The sequence below is a fragment of the Dipodomys spectabilis genome, unplaced genomic scaffold (genome assembly GCF_019054845.1).
Source record: "Dipodomys spectabilis isolate Male_0828 unplaced genomic scaffold, ASM1905484v1 ptg000373l, whole genome shotgun sequence".
NCBI lineage: Eukaryota > Metazoa > Chordata > Mammalia > Rodentia > Heteromyidae > Dipodomys > Dipodomys spectabilis.
In genome coordinates, this window is record NW_024871050.1 from 524965 (window position 1) to 541231 (window position 16267).

At 37.1% G+C, this 16267-nt stretch overlaps 1 protein-coding gene across 1 annotated transcript in view; it reads left to right on the forward strand.

Moving 5' to 3' along the window:
- Spats2l (spermatogenesis associated serine rich 2 like) overlaps window positions 1–16267 on the forward strand; it is a 167297-nt gene that overhangs the window by 18250 nt on the left and 132780 nt on the right. Inside the window, exon 2 of the mRNA XM_042667030.1 lies at window positions 3332–3381. The gene's annotated coding sequence lies outside the window, so the exon portion shown is untranslated. The remainder of the gene's footprint in view (window positions 1–3331; window positions 3382–16267) is intronic.

The following is a 16267-nucleotide window of genomic DNA, read 5'->3' on the forward strand; positions in this document are numbered from 1 at the left end:
GGATAAAGATGTTAACATTCTACCATTAAAAAGAAGCTAAAGAATCTCTTGTCTTGTTCCCTACTCTTCTTTTAAGCAGTCTCACCATACCCACCTGCATGGTAAGGAATAACAATGTGCAGAAAGTCTTGATTGTGATTGCTGTGGTTTATCTTTTATGGATCTGTCTTAATCTTCTCCAACTCCCAGCCCAGATAGAGAATTTCTGGTCAGGTGTAGGTGGCCCCCAAGGGTTCTGGATGATTGAAATATGGTACATGTAATGGAAGGAGAATGGGGTACTGAAGAGATTGTTTCTAAATTCTCTTTTTCTAAATATTGTTAATTGAATGATTTCTGAAAGTTACCTATACAGACTCACAGTATTTCTATGAACAAAGTCCTGAAGCAACAGTTTATAAATACCAATGAGTTGATATACTGTTTGTTGTGAGAAAGCCTAATTTATTTTCCATGGGCTGAAGGCCTGCATTTTACAGATATGGAAGTGTGAATCTTTAAGCTGTTGAGTAACTTTTTAAAGGGTATCAAAATAGAGAAAGGGGATAAGCCAGGATTTAAACCTAAATTTGTCAGTTCTAAAGTTTTCACTTGCTACTATGCTATTTTTTTCATAATGTATCAAGAGCTTGAAGAAAAAAACCAAATTGTTAAATAAATACATATCATTATATAGAAAGTTTAGAAAGCATACTATAAACAAGGAAAGAAATATCCATAGTTTCTCACATGAGATAATCACTGCTAAATTTCTATTTTTTGTCTAGGCTGAAGGAAGCTATAAGTTATAAGTAATATATATGATAAGTACATGAAATGTATATATTGCATATGTCCCAAATGAGTACTATAGCTCATACAGTTATCTTTAAAGTTTATTCATCAATATTACCATTGCATAGAACCCTTTTACAACCCCTTTCAGAGACAATTTTGACATCAAATTCTCTATAGACTTTCATGCTCAGGCTATTTTAATAGAAGTAAACCAAAGATACTGTATCTGTTATCTACATATCTATCAAAATAGTACACTGCTGTATGCTTGACCATTTTGCACCTCACATCATATACTGTAGCTCTTGTATTATTCTGTAAAGAACATTATTCTTCCCCTCTCTAAGAATCATAAACATATTGTGCTGCCTTCAAATGTAATAGAGAATGGAATTTACCAAAACACTGCATCTTCCTATGTCAAATATTGATGGATATTTTGGAGTATGTTTAAAAGCCTTTATTAAAAATGAAATCTATAAATGTTTAATATCTTATTTGACAACTCATTTATTACATTGTCAACACAACAAGGTTTGCCTTTTGTGGTGCATGAAGAAAATCAGAAAATTGCTTTTGTCAAAAGTTGGAAAAGCATATTTTGAAATCAATTCCTTTTTAATGGAAATATTACACTCTCTGAATTATTTCCCTCCAAGGAATTTTTATGGAAGCAAATGTGTCTAAGTGTGATGAACTGGTCTTTAAAGTCACTAGTGTCTTATGTAACAGTAAATGTTTCCCAAAGAAGGAGGCTTCCATCATACACACACACACACACACACACACACATGCACGCGTGTATGTGCATTACACACACACACACACACACACACACACATGCACGCGTGTATGTGCATGCGGGCACGCAAACACAAGACATCAAATGGTCAACAAAGCAAAATTCTTATCCCTTCAGTTTGCTACATACAGCACTATCAGTTTTAGAAAAACAAACTGACTTCTAATCCAGTCATCTAACTGGTTGACCAGTTTCTACCTTATTTTTCATAGATAGTCTTACCCTACCAATGAGCTTACCCTGGTATACTCCCACTCCTCATGGGATCTTGCTGGAGCTCTAGATTCTGAATTCATCTAGGATCTGCAGGGCTATTTTCAGGGTGTAAGTTGGGGCCCAAGGGAGTTTGTGTACATGTCCTCTGGGCTACATTTTCCTCGTGTCTTCTGATTGCCAGAATTTCTTGTGATAAGAATTCATCATGCTTACAGAGCTAATTATGAAATGTAGGTTCCATCTTGCATTTGGCACACTCCTGACACTGTATTCATGTTTGTTAGGTAAATAAAGGGTGAGAAATTAGATTGTTCAGAGGAAAAGTTAATCTGACTGAAAGAAAATTAGAGTTGTAGATTAGAATCTTGGGGCTTCTAAGCCTCTAGGTCAATTCTAATTTATGAAATTTAGAGATGTCAGCTGAAGTGGAGAAGCTTGCCTATAGAACTGGTCTAGTCAGAGCATTGGTATTTCCTGAGGCTTTCTTAGTCATTTGAGGACCTTCCTCACTGCTAGTCCATTGAGGTCAACTCTATGACTGTAAGATTTTTTTACCAGAGCATTTGAATACATACACAGCTCTAGAGATTTAAGGATTCTTAAGAAACCATGTACCTGGGCACCAGTGGCTCATGCTTGTAATCCTAGTTACTCAGGAGGTTGAGATCTGAGGATCATGGTTCAAAGCAAGGCCAGGCAGGAAAGTCTGGAGACACTTATCTCCAGTAAATCACCAGAAAATTACAAGTGGCACTGTGGCCCAAGTTCAAGTGGTTGAATTCTCCCTTGAGTTCAAACTGGAGACCAACTTGGACCCCCCCAACCCCCCAACCCCCCCAAAAAAGAAACAATGTAGGTGTTGGTTGAGTGCATGTGTGAGTGATTGAGTTGATTTACGACCTTGGGATTTCTCTATATGGTTACTGGCTGAGTTCGATGAGGTTGTAGGTTCCTTGTAATCTTTCTCTGGGAGAGGAAAAGAAGAAGAAGATGGTGGTGGTGGTGATGGCCAGCAGTTAGGTAAATACTAGTCCAGGCTGAAGGTACACACTGGAATTTCAGTCCCATATATCCCTGTAGTTTCATGAATTAGTCAGGTTATTTGACCTCTCTGTGTCATGTTTACTGGTACCTTCCAAATGCCAGTGTTACCAGTGTGGCCTTGGGAACATCGAAGGAATTAGCCTCTGAAAGACAGCTCCCTAGAGCAATGTCAGAGACTCCATAAACTAGCAATGGATGTTAGTTTTGTGTTGTTAATAAAAAAACCCCACTTTTTATGAGGTGTATTGGAAGCCTTGCATACATATTAACAACTTTCTGAGGCACTTATGCTATTCCTATTCTATAGTTGAATAAAAGGAGACACAGGGATGTTACTCCACCTCCCCAGGTCATGTAGCTATTAAGTGGGTGAGGATCACCTCTCTTCCTCGCAGGCTCTAGAGCCAATGCTTGTGTGTGGATGTGACAGGAAATAGATCAAGTAGTTGCTGAAGAGATCTTTCTGACTTTCCAAATTTCCTTTCTTCCCAGGACATTTCAGAACCCAGGTTGTTTTTAGGAACATCTTCGTGGATTCCCAGGTAAGTTGAGATCGTTCTTCCCTTCTCCATGAGCTGCCTTGGCTTTCTTCTCCTGTAGCATGCCTGAGGGTTCCTCTCATCCCCTTCAGCCTTGGGTAGTCTCAGCTGCCTTCCAGAGTCTCAGCAAGAAAGTTCTTGTTTGTAGTGTGTGGTCTTAGGCACTCTTGAGAGGTCCATAAAGGAAGTGGGCCTGAACCATTCCTATCTCACTAACATCCCCTTTCTCACCTATATTCACATTTCTATGACTATCAGTTTGTACCATGTAAAATACAAAATACTTTGGAGTACTGCAAAAAGCAAATAAAAAGAATTCTAAAAAGCAGGCTTTTTTTTTTTTTTTTTTTTTTTTTTTTTTAAGATAATCCTGTGATTTTTAAAAGTAGCCAAGGGCAGTCTCTGGAGCCTGACTACCTATTTTTCCTTTCTTACAGTGATAGCCATTTTGCCCTTGTCACTTCTGTGGGAGAGTGTGTCTCAGTGATTCTGGGAGTCTGGCTTACCTGTTGCAGGGCTCAGCATAGAGCAAGAGCAGGAGGACACAGGCCTCAAAGCTGGCCTGGCTTTGCTACCAGCCTCTTCTGCCTAATAATTATGTGGTCTTTATACTTACTTCTTTGCGGTTCAGTTTCCTCCTCTCCGATAAGTTTGGATAATTAATAGCAGAATTGTTGGGGTATCGCAAGTTCATATATGTAAAGGAAGATTACATCAAATAAAATTGTCACTATTCTGTTACCAGTTATTGTTTGTCAAAAATCTTTATTTCAGGATCATGCGTCCTTTGATATTTTTCCCCTTGTAGTGTATATTATAACGTGAAAAGATCATCTTTGGTCTAGATTCTGTCAAATAATCATAAATTCCAAATTGGTGTCATCAAAATTAAGGAGGCCTTAGTGCCTCCTAGATATTCCCATTAATGTTTAAACTTGATTCTTTTTCCATAAACCTGAGACTTTAGTAGTAAGATGACTGTAATGTTTTTAGATGAGCCATTAACATTGGTGGGTACTGGTTGTATTCCATGCATGGAAGAGAATATTTAACTTTCTTCTATCTGAGTCACCATGATAACACTTCGGAGTTGTTGAGAGTTATTATGAAAACAACTGGTCCATTTTTCTCTCTATCCCTGTGTCTCTATGCATATATGTACACAGACACACACACACACACACACACACTCACACACACACACACACACACACACACACACACACACAGAGTTTAAATGGTTTTTTGGCTAGGCAACTGAAGAGTAACTATGTAAATTCTGGCAGTCTTCTTCCCTCCAAGACAAGCAAGGACATAGTCAAGTCCTTGGAACATATACCAAATAATCAGAAACTGATTATTCTGCTGGAAGGCAACCACTTAATGGAAAGATGTACCAGTTGCAAACAATTCTGGTCATATTTTTTTTTGTCAGGAGAATGAGATGCCTCCAGCTATCTGTCACTAATCATATTAGAGGTAGAAAGCAGGAATGCTTTGGCCTGCAGAAGATTACTCTAATCACATGTTGGAACACTACTTTTACTGGCTGCTTACCCCAGAATGGTGACATTAGACATCCCTTCTGTAACTGGTCTTGCCAGTTGGTAGTAGTTGAAACATATGCCACATGAGCACACTTAAGGAATTTTCTAATTACAGCTCAAAGGCTTTGCTTTTATCTTTTTATGCGTGTACTTCAGACATAACTGATTGAAATGATTTTTCCCTCTGCATATTCCTATTGCCAGCGGTTACAGAAAAACAAGGAAGATGGCAAATGAAAGCCATAGTAACTGAAGAGATGTCCGAATTCAATTAGGAAGAGGCCTATCCCATGTGAACACACAAGCCATATAAATCCATTTTAATTGTGAGCTGCAATACTTATCTGGTTATGTTTATTTTGGAATCAAGTGCCAAAGCTGGATTTAGACCAGAACTCCACATCTTCGAGCCCTAATGACTAATTTGGGTACTCACCGAATCCCTTAATTTATTTCTTAATTAGTTTTCCCAGAATTAGAGAGTTGCTTGGTTGCACTCATTTTCACAAATTTCTCATGAATCAAAACAAATGTGCATAGTTTTTTTCTCTGTATGGTTCAAATATTTAGCCCTCATCTTAAAAAACTATTCTTGTTATCAAAATAGCAATCACAATGTCAATAACAAAACAAATACAACTTTACATTTTCGAAGGGAGTATGGTAAAAACAAAACAAAACAAAACAACAAAAAACAGTCTGAAAGTTCCGGGAGAACATGATGTTGAATTATGGTTCAACTCCTCATAGCTGTGGGACTTGTTAAGTTACTTGCCCTCTCTGTGCTTTGGATTCTTTTTGTAAAATGGGAGGAATGTTAGTATGGACTGCACCATGTTAGTCTCAGGGTTAAACAGATGAGTACATGTAGCATGTAGTGTCTGTGAGTTGTTATGTGGAAAGTTCCACTTAGCAGTAATGGGTGCTAGTTATTGTCTGTTAGCAATGGGACAGTGATAAACTGATGGGCAGATTTTGCTAGTGCCACAGTAGTGCCATCTACATGTGTCCCATTCCTGCATCCCACGTGGAGGACAGTCTTGATAGTCACGAAAGCACTTGAGGCTCCAAATCTGGAATGAACTCTTAACTATTTGTATTTGTTGGGCTCCTTAGCATTTTTGTGTTACAGTCTTGGTCAGTGTTAACTGAAACCTTTTGATGAAAAATTGCTTTAAAATTTGAAAAAACACGTTATTCTTTCAGTATTTACACTATTGGCCCCTCACTAAGAGGAAAATTGTGATTGTAATATATAAAAACTATGTGTCCATGAAGGAGGGGGAAGAGAGTTAGATAATCAGTTTCAAAGAATGCATTGGAAGGTTTCAAAAGAAAATTTTAGAAGAGTAAGGTGCATCGATGTCCTAGTGTGGTGAATATATAGGAATTACTTTACAGAAAGGTAAATCTGTAATTTAATGACCTTTTTCATGGCTGCCTAAGAATTTGTTAATACTAAAACTGATTTCCAAGAGATACATTAGAATTACTTTCCCTTAGGTTTAAAAAATGACTTTTAACTATTCATATGCATAAGGGCCAGGTTATGTGTGTGGATTTACATATTCCTATGTATGTATGTATGTATGTATGTATCTATCTATCTATCTATCTCTCTGTCTGTCTGTCTACCTACCTACCTATTTTGGACAAATGCATATTTGTGTGCATTCAGAGATAGGTATAAAGTGTGATCATATGTTGAAATACTATATACATCAATGGAAAAATATCTGTAGCTATACACACAAAATGAATATATCCTACAGATACAATATTGAAAAAAGATAAAGAGAATAATACATAGAGGTCTTATTATATTTACATATATAAATATGAATGTAGGCAGAACTAATTTTTGTTGCTAAGGTATACACACATTATGTGGCCAAACTTATAAAAAATCAAAAAGTAGTACAGAAAGAATGAGTCATTAGCATATTGCTTATCTCTGAGAGAAGGAAGGGAAAGGACCTGGTATATTTTTCTGGTGCCAGTACTGGGACTTGATCTCCAGGTCTTGGGCTGTCACTTTCCTTTTTTTCCTCATGGCTAGCACTACCATTTGAGCCACACCTCCAGTACTGGCTTTTTGCTCTTAAGAGTTTCTGGGATTTATCTTTCACTGGCTAGTTTCTAACTGTGATCCTCAGAACTCAGTGTCCTTGGTAGCTAGGTTATAGGCCTGAGTGATTTATACTGGCTCAAAATTCAACAAAGCTTCACAAACAAGCAGAATCTTCAAAAGAGTATCCCATAAAGAAATCCCATAAATTGAAGATAATTTTAGTACTGTAAAGACAAGAGTGTGAAAGCTTTGCACAAACTCCCAAGCACATATCTGATCATTTGATTGGGTCACATCTGGCAAGAAGCCGGTCACTAACATCTAAATTATATGGATGATATATGGATTTCTGTCTGCAGTGATTAATTGTGAAACTTATCCTGTGTATATTCACTTTGAGATATTGAAACTAGTAAGTATTATGTTTATTCTTTCATCCTATTTTCTTGATTTTGTTATATTCTATGATGTGTTGATACATGAACCTATGTATATAGATTATAAATACGATGAAACATACATTAACGGTGCATGTTCAAAACATGGTAAAAATATCTTGGATGACTACCATGAAGTTCAAAGATGATCACACTAATTATTAACATGTCTGTAAAGATAGTATCCATATCTCAACCTTAATGTCTTTTTATTGGTAAATATCAATACTAAGGAATTAGTTTATGTTTTACTGTTTAAAACTTTTTTTAGTTAATAGGTTAGGCTTGAGGTAGAAGACACACACACACACACACATACACACACACACACACACACACACACACACACACACACACACACACCTTCTTTTTTTTCTGTTTATATTCACTTTAACGATTCTGTATGAAAAAGTAAAAAGAAAAAAAATCATTGAGTATCATCAGGTAGGTTTTTCCAAGGCAAGAGTAATTAAAAAGGCAAAGTGGTATGCACCTTGTGGTCTATAGTGGAAAAAACTCTTTACCAACAATCAGTGGGCCTCTGTGTTCCAAGCTGATTCTGCCACTTAATTCAGTGGCACACAGACAAAATCTTGTCTGAGCTTCCTTCCTTCTCTCCCTCCCTTCCTTCATCTCTTGCTTCCACTATCCTTTATTTTCTTCTTTCTTTATTTCTCTTCTTTGCTTTTCTTTCTTTAACCTACATTAGTTATACAGGGGGGAATCTTTCATTTTTACATTTCCATACAAGTTTTCAATGTATTCCAGTCAATCTTTCTATCCCATTGCCTCATTCCTGTTCTGTAGATGATATACACATTTCTCTTGCCTTTACGGGGGGTCACTGATATGCTAGAATCTTTAAAATGTTGAGTTTCATATAAATGCAAGAAATTACGACGATCCTGTTTCTCATACTTCTCTTTTCTTGACATGTAATTTTTATGATGTCCTTAATGTACAGGTTCTTTTGATTGGAAACTACAGAAAATGTTTGACTAATTTGACAAGAAAGGCAGTTACTTGTAGATTTTCTTTAATTGGAAGGATCGTGGGATAACTTAGAATTGAAGCACAATGACCTGTAAACTCAAGGGATTTTAGCATAGGATTTTATATCTCTTTTCTTTAATGAGATATTGCTTAATGTGACAAGTAATGGATTATTTCCTCTGAGGTTCAAGGTCTTCAAGTTTGAGGCTCCTGGAGAGAATCTAATTGGTCCTCCTTAGGTTGATGAGCAACCTTTTGACAGTCAGCCTGGGTTGATGGGATATGCTCATATAGTATGGACATGATTCTTGGCAGCTCCCTCCTTGTATACATATCCTCAGAAAATCTGGGATGCTTATGAAATACCTACAACTGGTATTTATGTTTCAATAGTTGCTAATGACTCAATCTTCTTTAAAAAGATAATAAAAAATTGAAGAAATCCAACACACGGAAGTATGAATAAATGTGAATATCACCTGATTGATCCTAAGTTTCTCATATTCCTTTGGACTTGAACCCACTCTTCCCTAGTTTCTAGACAGTTCTTTGTAGGTCCCTCTGGGCTTCTTGGACTTAGGCTGCTTCCATAAATTTTGGCTTTATTTCCACATTTAAACTACTGAGTTGGCTCTTTTGAGAAAGCAAGCATTAACCAAATTTAAACCTTCTTAATGCTGACATTCTCTTTACTAATAGCCTGACTTGCCCTAGAATTTTATTCCAAGGGAAAGAAAGAGAGGTACACATTCTTTGTAAATTAGGTGAGGCCTCATATCATTAAGACATCTTAAATTTTTTATTGTCCTTTAAACCTTTTAAAGCCCAGTTGAGTAATTCAGTCATTCCTCACCAGACATCTATAGCCCTTCTTCATACCACATGGGTATCCAACACATAGCATGTGTTCTTCCAGGCTTCAAGAAAGTAATCATGTGTAATGTTTCAAGAATAGAAATAATGAAAGTGTTTATATATCTGAAAAAACAATCAGTAATCCCCCAAACAAATTAAATGTTGCTTTTTAATATTGTCCTAAATAGTGAGTGTCTTAATTGTCTCCTTGGAATACTCATAAGCTACAAAGAGTGCCAAAATTCTTTGTGAGATTTGCATGCATACACACACACACACACACACACACACACACACACACACACACACACACACAGACACACACACACACACACACACACACACACTGACCAAACTTTCACGTTTTCTTTCTGTAAAAAAGAAAATTTCTTTTTTTAGAGAAAGCTTACCATTGAAGAAACGAATATGGTAATAACAATCATTATTTCACACAGCTTCCATTTTCCACAGTACAGAGTTGTAATCTGTAGTTCATTTTTTTTAGCCATCTCTCAATACATTATCCACCCAGTGCCTCACACTAGTTGCAAGAGTGATTTATTATTCATCAAATTTTAAGTGCTAATCCATGAAATGTTAAACTTCTATTGGCAGCTATTATACAGAGGTTTGCAGGTGTTCTGGCTAATGCTATGAAAGATCAGCATTTGCAATAAATTGTAACTGTAATGGAAAGAATTTTGCATCCTGGGTCTTCTAAGCATTGGTATTTGGAATGCACTTACATGGGAAAATTAAAATAAAGGGATAAAACAGCTCAGGCTTTAACTCTTGAACTTTAGGCCAGCCATCATCAAGAGCAAAAGCATCTTGGTAGCTTTGTTCTTCTAACACTGAGATTTCCTGGCTATGAGCACTGACAGAGTGCCAAGTAAAGGCCTAATTGCATTCCTTGTTGCTGAGAAAAAAAAAATCTCAAAGGAAATTTCCTCTGTTTTCGTAGGGGTACCTAAGCATTAACATTTGGGGGAATAACATTGTTTATAAGACTAGAGAAACTTTCAGAAATGAGATCTTAAGGAGGGTTTTGGCAGGCAATTAAGAGGAATGTGTGGCTAATCTACACTGGTAAAGAATTGGGGGATGGTAAAGAGGAGAGATGTAGGTTTGTCTTCTCCTTGCTGAGGTCTCTTTCCTCCTTTCACTGTGGTCTGCTCAAAGACTAAGCAGGATAATACCTGACATTCAGATATCTCCACTGTGTACTATTGATTCTCGGTTCTGTTTTGTTTGCCTGTTTTCCCAGTCCTATGCCAACTTTCTAGTATAGTAGAGGCATGCCATTAGTATTTGTTGAGTGAGTGAATGAATAAATGAATGAATGAATGAATATATTCAAATTGATCATCTGTAATGTATGTGTGAGAGATTAGATCTGGGACACTTCTACCTTGAATAAGAACAATTTTGGAATTAGTAGCCAGCTATAGTGGATTGAGTTCTTTTAATACATGGATTTTTACTTTATTTTATTGTAAGGGTGATGTACAGAGGGGTTACAGTTATACAAGTAATAAGTACATTACTTATGGAACGTTGTTGCCCCCTCCCTCGTTTTTCCCCATTTTCCCTCTCTCCAACCCCCTCCCTCAAGTTGTAAAGTTCATTTCCAACACATTGTCCTGTGAGTATCACTGTTCTATGAGTTCACCCTTTGTCCTTTGTCTCACTTTGTTATTCCCCTTCCTGTCTCCAAATCAGATAAACATATATACAAGACCAAAATAAAAAACAGTGACAACAGAGGATAAGCCAAAGGGAAAAAAAAGAAGGAAAATAGAAATAAGTTCACACAGTACATTAAAAAAAAACACCTCTTGTTCCCATATCTTGGAATTCATTTTGAGTAACATCATTTTACATGGTTATATGTATATAGCTATTGAGCTCTTGTGATCCCCTACTAGGACTAGCCTAGACATATACTAATTATTACAAATGCGGGAAACCCTGGAGCCTATGTCTCTTTGGGTCTGGCTTACTTCACTTAATATGATTTTTTCCAAGTCTTTCTATTTCCTAACAAATGGGGCAATGTCATTCTTTCTGATGGAGACATAGAATTCTATTGCATATATATACCACATTTTCTTGATCCATTCATCTACTGAGGGGCATCTGGGTTGGTTCCATATCTTAGCTATGGTAAATAATGCTGCAATGAGCATAGTTGTGCTACTGGTAGCTTTAGGGTGTCCTTGTTTGTGATCATTTGGGTAAATGCCCAGGAGTGGGATTGCTGGATCATAGGAGAGCTCTATGTTTAGTCTTTTGAGGAATCTCCATACTGCTTTCCAGAGTTGTTGAACCAGTTGGTGTACACCAACAGTGTAGTAGTGTTCCCTTTTGACCACATTCTGTCAGCATCTACTATTATTAGTTTTCTTGATAATATCCATTCTAACTGGGGTGAGGTGGAATCTCAGTGTGGCTTTGATTTTCAAATTCTATTATAAAGCTATAGTTACAAAAAAAAAACAGCTTGGTACTGGCACATGAACAGGCCTGAGGACTAAGGGAATAGAACTGAAGACCCAGGAATGATTCCACAGACCTATGGCCACCTATCTTTGATAAGGTAGCTAATTATCAGATGGAAGAAAGATGGCCTCTTCCACAAATGGTACTGGCATAATTGGCTCTACATGTGTAGAAAACTGAAGTTAGATCCTTATGTATTACCCTGCACCAGTATCAACTCCAAATAGATCAAAGACCTCAATGTAAGAGCAGATACCCTGAAAATATTACAGGTAGGGATAGGGGGATACACTTGGGCTCCTTGGCACAGGTAAGAACTGCTTAAATAAAGATCCAGAAACACAACAAATCAAAGAAAGACTGGATAAATGGGATTGAATTAAACTGCACATTTTCTACATGGCAAAGTACATAGCTAGCAAGATAAATAGAAAGCCCACCGATAGGGAGAAGATCTTCACTAGCTATACAACAGACAAGGGCCTTAAATCAAAAATATATTTAGAGCTCAAAAACTTAACCCCCTCCCCCAATAATGAATCCTCAAACAACCACCCCATTAATAAGTTGGCTAAAGAATTAAAAAGAGACCTCTCTGGAGAGGAAATAAGAATAGCCAATAGACACATGAACAAATGTTCAACATTCTGGCCATAAAAGAAATGCAAACCAATACATGGATTTTATATCCTAGTGATGGAGCCACCCAGAGAATCAATACAGGATTTATAGGTAGTGATGAGAGCCAGAAAAGACCTAAGCAACGTGAATGCTAAGATAGAGAAACCCGGAGCAATCTGAAAACCTACTGGTAGAGAAAGAAGGTTTATAACTTTTCAAGGAGGCTTAATTTATTCTAGAAACTAACATATCCAATGAAAAGATTCATTTTGTTAGGCCTTCTTTTTCTTAAACAAACATTAGCTGTACAAAGGGGATTTCATTGTGACATGTCCACGCATTATCATACTTTTTCTTAATGTAAGTAAGTTTGCAGAATTCTTACCCTGCCATAATATCAGTTCCTACTTTGTAGAATTGCTCTCAGCAGCTCAGTTGGTTAGTGCCTAGTGCCCAGGCCAAGGGTAGTTCTTAGTTTCACTTCTGTTCTTCTCTAAGCCCAGAGACTGTCCTCCACAATGTGTACCACAAGTCATATAGAAAACCAGGTGACTAAAAGTGGGTAGATCAGCACAAATTTATCATCAAAGCTGAAAGAAAGAACCTCAAAGTGAACATCCTGCTGACTGTGGGTCAGAGTGTTATCTTTGTATCTCAAGGATAGAACATCTAATAAAACTTGAGTACAAAGTATACTTCACCCTCCAAGCATGCCGAACTGTGTCAACCAGAAAACTGTTCCTTAGGGTTTACAATTTCCTTTTTCCTAAATTAAAAAAATGCTAATATGAACTGTTGACTTTCCACAATACATGTTATTATCGTATATAGGGCAAAGAGTAAATAAAACACTTGCCTAATGAAATAACAGTTCATTTTAACTCAGCAAGCTGGAATTAATTTTAGCTTTATTTTTTTCTTTTTTTCCATGCTTCTTTATGAAAATAAGCCACAATCATTTTTATTCTACCATTCTTCATAATCTTATAAGCAAGCTTCCTGCTTATGCTTTTAGGAGCCACTTTTTAAGATCCTTAAGGGATATCTTTTTAGTACTTTCCTTTTTAAAGTAATTATTCATCCATAGCACCTCCTTAGAATGTTTGAGGGTTGGAAATACAGAAACTTCTTAATGAGATATGGTTAATGGTCTGTGCAGGGTATCACAATGTTTATGTCTGTCTTAGTTAATATAAATTATATTTAGTCATTCCAGAAAAGACATAGGTATTTTAGGATAGATTTAGTATAAATCATATTGTTTGCTTTTTTTTTTTTTTTGGCTGGTCATGGGGCTTGAACTCTGGACTTGGGTACTGTCCTTCAGCTCTTCAGCTCAAAGCTAGTGCTCTACCACTTGAGCCACAGTGCCACTTCCAGTTTTCTGAGTGGCTTATTGGAGATAAAAGTCCCTCGGACTTTTCTTGCCCAGACTGGCTTTGTACCACAATCCCCAGATCTCAGCCTCCCTGAGTAGCTAGAATTATAGGCATGAGCCACCGGTGCCCAGCATGTTGTTTGCTTTTTATGTATGATGGTCATAGATTAGATCCTATGGGTAGTATTTATAGATTTAAAAATGTTTGTAGTAAAAAAGTTAATACTTAAGAGATATTAAGAATAATATGGGGCTAGGGATGTAGCTCAGAAGTAGAATGTTTGTTGAGCATGAGCAAGACACTAGATTACACCTTTATCACTGAAAAAAATAACAGGAAGAACATGTTTTAGTAGTCCATGCAAAACATCCATGCAGAACAGATAATCCCTTTTATTATAAGTATTCTTTTTAAATTTTAAAATTCTGTACCAATGCAGAGTAATCATTTCGTTGTTGATTTTTACATTTGTGGCCTGTAGAAATTCTGGGCTAAGTGACAGTCCATAGCTATTTTGTTTTAATGAGGAAATACGTTGGTGTTTAGAGTGAAGATATCTTTCATTATCTCTGTTAGAGGTATTCTAAGTTCACACTACATTTGACATTTGAACTATCCAGACCACCCTGGGACACCGAATGATGCTTCCCAAGAGTCTTCAGAATAGGGTATCATTTCTAGGAAGTAAACTCAACCATGTCACATCTGAGGTCTACAGATGATGAGGAGCCTCACAGAGGCACTCTCTACAAAAGGTCATGTGCACTCCAAAAGGTCTGCAAAATCACCAATTGCTGGTCTTACATGGCTCTTTGCTATGGTCCCTGACAGTCAATGTTTGATGACTCTTACTGCTTTGGTATCGCTTTGGGGCTGGTACTTATTTTATAAATCACCTGCACTTTTTCTCTGCCAATCTTATTTTTTGATGGATCTGTCTCTGCTTCTTTGTCCTCCTCCAACACAAAATTCTCAACACTTTGCTTTCTTTATGTTATCCCCTCTGCTACAAAACAATGTGTGTCCTGGAAATATTTACCTGTGGATTTCCTTCCTGTATTCTTTTCCACAGTACTGCAGAAGTCAGCTGCATTCTTGCTGTGTGCTTCTCTGAGAAGGCTCACGTGGAGTGGGGGCAGCAGGAGGCACAGCCCCTTCTCCTTGGAGTGCTCCTCCAGAGAAGTGTGGCATTGTCCCTGCCCAGGACCCTGCCATGGGAAACACACTCCCTTAAATCACCATAGCTTGCACAAATACTACTTCCATTTAGCCTAACCTTTCATTGTGCTTGAAAATGACAGAAAGTACTTCAGTCTTACACAGTGTTTTTCTGGAAACAAGAATAAATGGGGTTCCTTTAAGCAACCACACTTGTACTTTTGCCCTTGCATTTCCTTTTTGAGTTGTCATATACAATTCAGGTTTATCATGTATTTTCATTTTGTGAGAATCAGATAATTTCTCTACTGATAAAATTGTGAATTATAGAAGTAATGTGATTGTTAAAGGTAAAGACACCTCATATAGCCTTAAAACATTTGGAATGGAGTCTTGCTGACATTTCTTAAATGTTCACACATACACATATGTGTCACTGGCAGAGTGACTTAATTCTCTAACTGCTTTGATGCATTCATCCAACTAATGCTCACAAAGGCCTGTGAGGTGGAATTGTAACATTTGTCCATGTTTCACGGATGTAGACACAGAGGCTTGGTAAAGTTGAATGACTTTCCCAAGGTTATGTAACTGGGTGTGAGTGCTCCCATCCATAACAGGAGCCACCGAACAAAGCTCTATAAATGACTCAGGTCCTAGCTGTAACCTGTAGAAGCCTCTCTTTCCTCACCTCTGAAATGGGAGATGTAGTTCCAATTTATTAAATGATGAAGATCAAAGCAAATCATAGTTTGAGAGAGCTCAATGATATGAACTAAATGTTGATAAGGATATTTTCTATTAGGCAGTTACTACTCTTGCATTTTCTTCTTGCTGCTTTGATATGCTGATAATTCATATGAGGAAATTTTTTTTGTTTGAAATCATAGAAAAACTCAGGTTCCACAATGATAATGGACTTTGGAAGCATTTAAAGCATAAGCAAATCTTACTATAACATTTCAAAAATGTTAGGTAAGTTCAGTGTCATTGTTCCCCTTTAATTCTAGATCCCATTTGTCTAGTTCTTAATGACCTCTTTTTCAATCAAGCAGAATAAATTTTCCAAGTACCTGTTCACTGTATACCATGGACTTGTCACACATTGAAAGATTTCAGTGTGTCATAAAGCATATGGCACCATGTCCCTACTGCCAGCCTAGGACTTCAAAATTGTAGAGAGACAATGAGTAGGTCACAGACTTAAAAGAGAGCAAGAGAACAAAAAGGAAGGGAAAGAGGGGAAGGAAGGAAGGAAAGGAAAAGAAGGAAAGGAAGGAAGAAAGAAAGGAAGGAAGGAGGAAAGAAGGAAACTTTCTGCAAAGT